This window comes from Lissotriton vulgaris, chromosome 4_1 (genome assembly GCF_964263255.1).
Source record: "Lissotriton vulgaris chromosome 4_1, aLisVul1.2, whole genome shotgun sequence".
Classification (NCBI taxonomy): Eukaryota; Metazoa; Chordata; class Amphibia; order Caudata; family Salamandridae; genus Lissotriton; species Lissotriton vulgaris.
The window spans coordinates 2,093,455,049-2,093,461,048 of record NC_141691.1 but is presented as its reverse complement, the minus strand read 5'-3'; the positions used below and the strand labels follow the sequence as shown (position 1 = coordinate 2,093,461,048).

At 44.5% G+C, this 6,000-nt stretch overlaps 1 protein-coding gene across 1 annotated transcript in view; it reads left to right on the top strand.

Annotated features, from left to right (window-relative positions):
* Positions 1 to 1,087: 1,087 nt before the first annotated feature.
* LOC147725110 (GTPase IMAP family member 4-like) overlaps positions 1,088 to 6,000 on the top strand; it is a 28,153-nt gene continuing 23,240 nt past the window's right edge. The window contains exon 1 of the mRNA XM_086966542.1: positions 1,088 to 1,329. The gene's annotated coding sequence lies outside the window, so the exon portion shown is untranslated. The remainder of the gene's footprint in view (positions 1,330 to 6,000) is intronic.

The window sequence follows — 6,000 nt, the reverse complement described above, 5'->3', positions numbered from 1 at the left end:
TCACAAATATGCATGTTTGTATTATACAAATATTTAATATTATATTTGTTAAATATTTCATTAAATTAAATATGACACTTTTTCATTATTAATAAAATATTGTCTACTTTTTTAAATATATTTTTTTATTGTATCCTTAATACTTGAGTATTAATTTCCTCAATAATAATTTTTTTCCTACTTTTTAAATATTATTATTATATTTTTTTCCTACTTAAAAATTCTATTTACATTTCTTAACTTTATAACAGAGATCCATCTTTAATCTTTAATAATTTAATCATTAATACTTGAGTATTCATTTTCAAAATATTAATACAATGTCTGCTTCTAAACAAATTATATATTTTTTTATTTGTTTACTATTTTTAAAATGTAAATTCCACACTAATATATTAATCATAAATAAATGTCTGCTTTTAAATTAATCATTATTATTTGCTAAATTTGTATTCTATTTTTTATCATAAATATACCTTCATTAAACTGTATTAATTAAATAATCAATACCTGAGTATTAATTTACTCTTTTTAATTAAAAGTTAAACATAGTCTAGTTTAAAAATGTTATAAGAAAACGTATATTTTAAAATTAAATAATGGCTACTTTGAATTTTTTTAAAACACACTTTTTTCAAAAAAAATAAAATACTTACAGATACTTACCCATATATGTGTTGTAAAAGCTTGCATAGTAAAATACTCTGCGTTGTAATAGCATGCGTTGTAAAAAACATGCGTTGTAAAAGTATGTGCGTTGTAAAAGTTGTGTTGCAAAGGCATTGCAATGTAATGCCCAGGTTGTAATGGTTGTTTCTCAATCTGAGAGCAGTGGGGTCACGCTCCTCAGCCACCTCTGCTAACACCTCATTCATATATTTATATACATATGTTACAAAAGTCAGAAGGGTGAGGTACAGGTACACAACACACATACTACAATAAAGAAAATACTGGGAGACATGCAAATAAAGCAGGGTCAAGAGTGAAAATCGGAAACTATACACTGGCAGTAAGTGAATGTGCTATATCCCTGTGAGCGGGTGAAAGGGTTCACTTTAAGAGCCTCACTGACTGTACCACGACAGGTAGTTGTTCAGTGTAACAACTGGGTTCTGGTTCCGCAGCTCCTCTGTGCCAAGGGGTGCATTCCCGGAGGGTGAAAGGCTTCCAGGGACCCAGAAATGCTTTCAGTTTCCATCCCGCGGGCGGGGCTCGTGACGGGAGGTGCTATGAAGACGGGAGGGGGTCATAAGCCGCACTCGGAGCAGAAACACAAACCATCCAAAGACACGGCCACGGCAGAGGCGCGGACACACACCCCTGCGCGTGAGTACCCTTTGCTCTCTTCTTTCTTACTCTCCAGCCGCTGCGGGTTGATTCTCAGCGCTTCGAGCGCAGGAAACAAGAAGCCGACAATTTAACACACAGAAATGTTGCTTCCATCAAGAACGATATCCCCGTGCAGGGGCAACGGTTCTGGGATTGACGCGTGAGGGCACAGTGGGAAACACTGGGACAGCTGGGGGCTAGTGGGGCAGGGGGGTTAGGGGGTCAGGAATTTCGACTTCCCAAGACCGATGTGTCAGTCCTTAATTTGTAAACACTCATAAGAATCAGGGACCAAATGTTTCTCCGGCGGCCATTACGGATTGCAGCACTCATTGCCCCTACTATCTATTAACCATCACACGCCTATAAATGTGACAATCTGGATTCTTCCAGATCACCCGAAGAGGTAACAGTGGCCTGGAACACGGTGTTATTACTGTTTTTTAAAGGTATGGTGCCGTTTGTTACAACAGTTCCATGTTCTCCGATCAAAAATGGGCAGGCACTGCCGCCATGTCGTTAGTTGTTATGGGTGTCGGGGTTAAGGATCAAGGATCTGCGTTGAGCATGGGAAAACACCGGCATAAATTAGGCACTGCCTTTTGTCCAACTGAGGGCGGCGCACAGATGGTTTTGGGAAGAGTTGTGGGCTGCACCAGGGGGCCAGACACATATTCAATTACCTCTGACGGGAAGTAGCATCCAAGTGCACCAGCAAGGACTTTTAGAACATGCATTCTTTAAAAGTGACGGACTTATCCCCTTCGGTTAAGAACCTACATCTAAATCAAGTGTCTTTTGGGAAGATGTAATGAAAAAGAAAGCAACGTAGGGGTGATTCTCTCTTCCTACGCCCTCGCGCACACACACGAGGTGAAGGTGTCTGCATGGTGTCCAGCTTAGGTTCTGTCCTGGAAGAGTTTCCTTCCAGACCAGCACAAATGACTGAGATCAGATCATTCTATTAACATTTCACACATCGGATGTGTGCTGTGCAAAACGTCAAGAGGAATACAAACAATTCTCCTGCTTTCCTCGAAGAAGCATTACTTATTGTTGAACGCTAGATTTAACAATCTTTGTCGATCTGCCTTCACTGCAGAGACCACGGACGGTGGCATTGGAATGCCCGGGTACCATCCAGGGACCAGCACCTTGATGCAACGTAGCGTAAATCAGCGCGTACTGCCATTTAAAGTAACTTCCCAGCATAAAAATTGAAAGTAAACACTGTATGAATGTTTGAACCACCTGCATGATTCGAGACAGGTGTGGCGCAGCGGCCAGGGCTGCTGACTCCGGAGCACAGGGCTCATGACACTGGCAGTAAGGGAATGTGCGTATATCCCTGTGAGTGGGTGAAAGGGTATGTATGAGGTGTTAGCAGAGGTGGCTGAGGAGCGTGAAATAAAATTTGCCTGCGCAATTACATAAAATTCCAGTAACATTAGGTGAAATTCCACATCATTGTGAAAAATGCAAAATCATCATGTAGCAATTTAATCTTCAGGGATTCGTTTTGCACTGAACAAACTCAGCACAAAAACACAATTGCTACGAACAGCAGCTGCTGGTGATCTATTGGCGAAAGTGTACAAAGTGGTGTAGTGATGTGTATTTGCATAACAAGCACAATGCTAAATTCATAAAATTATTAGGATTATGCTGCCACAAATGACATATTTTGGCCAAGCCTAGTCTGCACTTATTGTTAAATCCCACTCCATATAGAAAATACGTTTCTTTTGAAGAAGATACAAATGGCTTCTAAAGAAGACAACAAAGAACGCAATTCTTATTAAACAATGTTGGGGTGAAGAGACCAGTGGTGCAGACCCATATCAAAGAGACAACACCAACGCCACGCTGCTTGACTTTTCATGGTCTCGTAGATATGGAGTAAGGCAATGCAGGGCAAGTTGCTGCGTTACCTTGCTCAGCATCAGGGGTGTTGCCGTGATTTTTATGTGCAAAACCCATGGACTTTGACGTATTCCCAGATTTACAAGGATGTGTAAACCCGGCAATGTGTCAAAACATTGCACCTCCCCAGGGAAGGTCTAACAAGGAGAAACATTTTCAATTCTCATTTTTTCTTGTGTTCTGCATTCTGCAGCACACATAGAAAGAGTAGAACTCCTCCAAGGATTGTTTGTGTGCAGGACGTTCTCCCTTGTGTCCCTTCCTGCACAAAAACAATCCTGCATGACACATAGAAAGAAGTGAACGCCTCCATGGATTGTTTTTGAGCAGGAAGATGTCCCTTCTGTCCCTAGTGTCCCTTCCTCCACAAAAACAATCCTGCGTGACACTTGTTAGAATCGGGGGTCTCGGGTTGGCACAGGTAGTTACTTGTGACAAGCAGTGACCCTCTCCTCTAGTCAGGGCAAGGGAATTACCCTCTCAAAATAACCCTTGCCCACCCTCTAGGTTGCGTGGCGCGAACAGTCAAGGCCTATTTAAGAGGCGATGTAAGTTAAGCAGTTGTGACCACATACAGTAACCCAGTGACAACACTACAAATGGACACCACACAGCATTTTATATAAACAATAAGTATACTTTATATAGAGTTATCACATGACCAACAAACGACAAAAAGAATCCACAGTACTATTAAACTTCATGAGTTCTGGTTAAAAGGGTGTACAGTACTGTGCGAGTCAGTAGCATTGTCCACCTACATCGTGCTGAAAGAACAGTGTCTAACAAATCCAGCGTACCGCAGCGGTCCGGGCCCACTCTAATGTCGACAGACTCAAACACAGTCCTTTTTCCTTGGGCGTTCGGCACGGATGTGCGAGCCGGTTCCGGAGATCGTCGCGGTGAACAAAAAGAAAGCGTTGCAGGTCAAGGTGTCCCTTCCGTCGCAGTGCAGGCTATGGCTCATTGACGGCGACGGTGAGCACAGAGCTTGCGTTGTTCGAGGCGGACCTTGCTCGTTGCGGTGCTTCCAGCTTTACGGTGCGGCAGTCGAGCCGGAGTTCGAGAGCTGGTGTCGATCAGTACGGACAGCGGTGTAAGTCGGGCGGTGCGTCGCAAAGTGTGCGAGGAGGTGCCCAACTCCGGTGCGGTCCCAGGACTCGAAGTCAGCAGCAGTGACCGCGTCGCTCAGACCAGTTCGATTCGGTGTAGCGAGGCGTTGCACGTTGCGGTGTCCTTCCAGTTGCGGTGCAGGCTACGGCTCGTTGTCAGCTACTGTGAGCGCAGAGCTTGCATTGTTCAAGGCGGACGTTGCTCAGTGCGGTGCCAACAATACACTCGGCCGGTCGAAGAGTCAGTCACAGCTCCCTACCTCTGTAGCCACTTGTTTCCAGCAGCAATTCACAAAGGCTGGTGAAGTCCACTGGTCCTAGGACTTCGGTCAGGGGGCAAGCTCTCTTCCAAGCCCATGGAGATCTTTTGCACAAGTTGAAAGTCCACAAAGTCTTTCCTCCTCTCTAGGCAGTTCAGGCAACCACTGCAGGCCGATCCCCCAAGCAACACTTCAGCTTGGGAATAGTCTCTCCTCAGTTTCTTCAGGTTCCTTCTCCTCAGCAGATGTTTTGTATTGTCAGTTCCAGGAGTGATCTAATTTCATGGGCTCAGGGTCCCAATACATATACCCCCAAATTCTTTGCTCTCTGAGGGAAGAGGGGCCTGTGCCCAGTTCGAGCCAGTTCTGAAGCACTCGGTTTACCAGACCTTTCTTCTCACAGCACAGGGCAGGCACATCAGACGCCCTACAAGAGGTGGAACCAGCATTGTGGAAGGCAAGTACAGTCCAGGAGCACTTTGTTGACAGTCTTCCTTCTCTTCTTTCAGTGTGCAGGGCAGAGACATCAGACACACCACAGGGGGTGGAGCCAGCATTGTAGAGGGAAGGCCCAGCCCTATCCAGGTCCCAGGTGCAACTCCTCCCTCCCATCTTAGATGCAGAACTCCCCATTCACCACCGGGAAGCCCCAGCCTGTCTCTGTGAATTCCCCAGTCCTGTCACACACAAACCCAGACAAGGAATACACAACCTCGCAGAGGTGGGCTCAAATGGTTAGGCAAACAATTACCTACTTTCTAAAAGTGGTATTTGCAAACACAGAATATTAAAATAAACTTTAATAAAATATGTATTTAATTATTCTGAGTCCAGGCATACTAAACTCAAATTTCTAACATGTTCTCTGAGTCTGCTAGGATTATAAGCATGTAATAATCTAGCAGCCCATTATAGCCTATGGAGAACAGGTAGCCTTGCAATAGTGAAAAAACAAAAATGGCGGTAATTCACTATCAGGACATGCCGCACACATCAGGGCTTGTCTTACCTTATACTTACAATGCACCCTGCCCTTTGGCCTACCATAGGGGTGCCTAATATGAAGAAAAGGGAAAGTTTAGGGACTGGCAAATGGGTGCACTTGCCCAGTCAGCATGACAGTATCAGACTACACGCAGGCTCTGCAAAGGCAGACCTTAGACACATTTTACAAAGCTGCTTCTGTGGGTGGCACAACCAGTGCTGCAGGCCCACCAGCAGCATTTGGATTTACACGCCCTGGGCACACTCTGTGCACTGTACTAGGGTCTGACAAGTAAACCAAACATCCAATCATGGAGCCACTAATCAATACATACATTTTACAGTAGGGAGCATTTGCATTGTTGCACTGGACAGCAGTGGCACAGTGC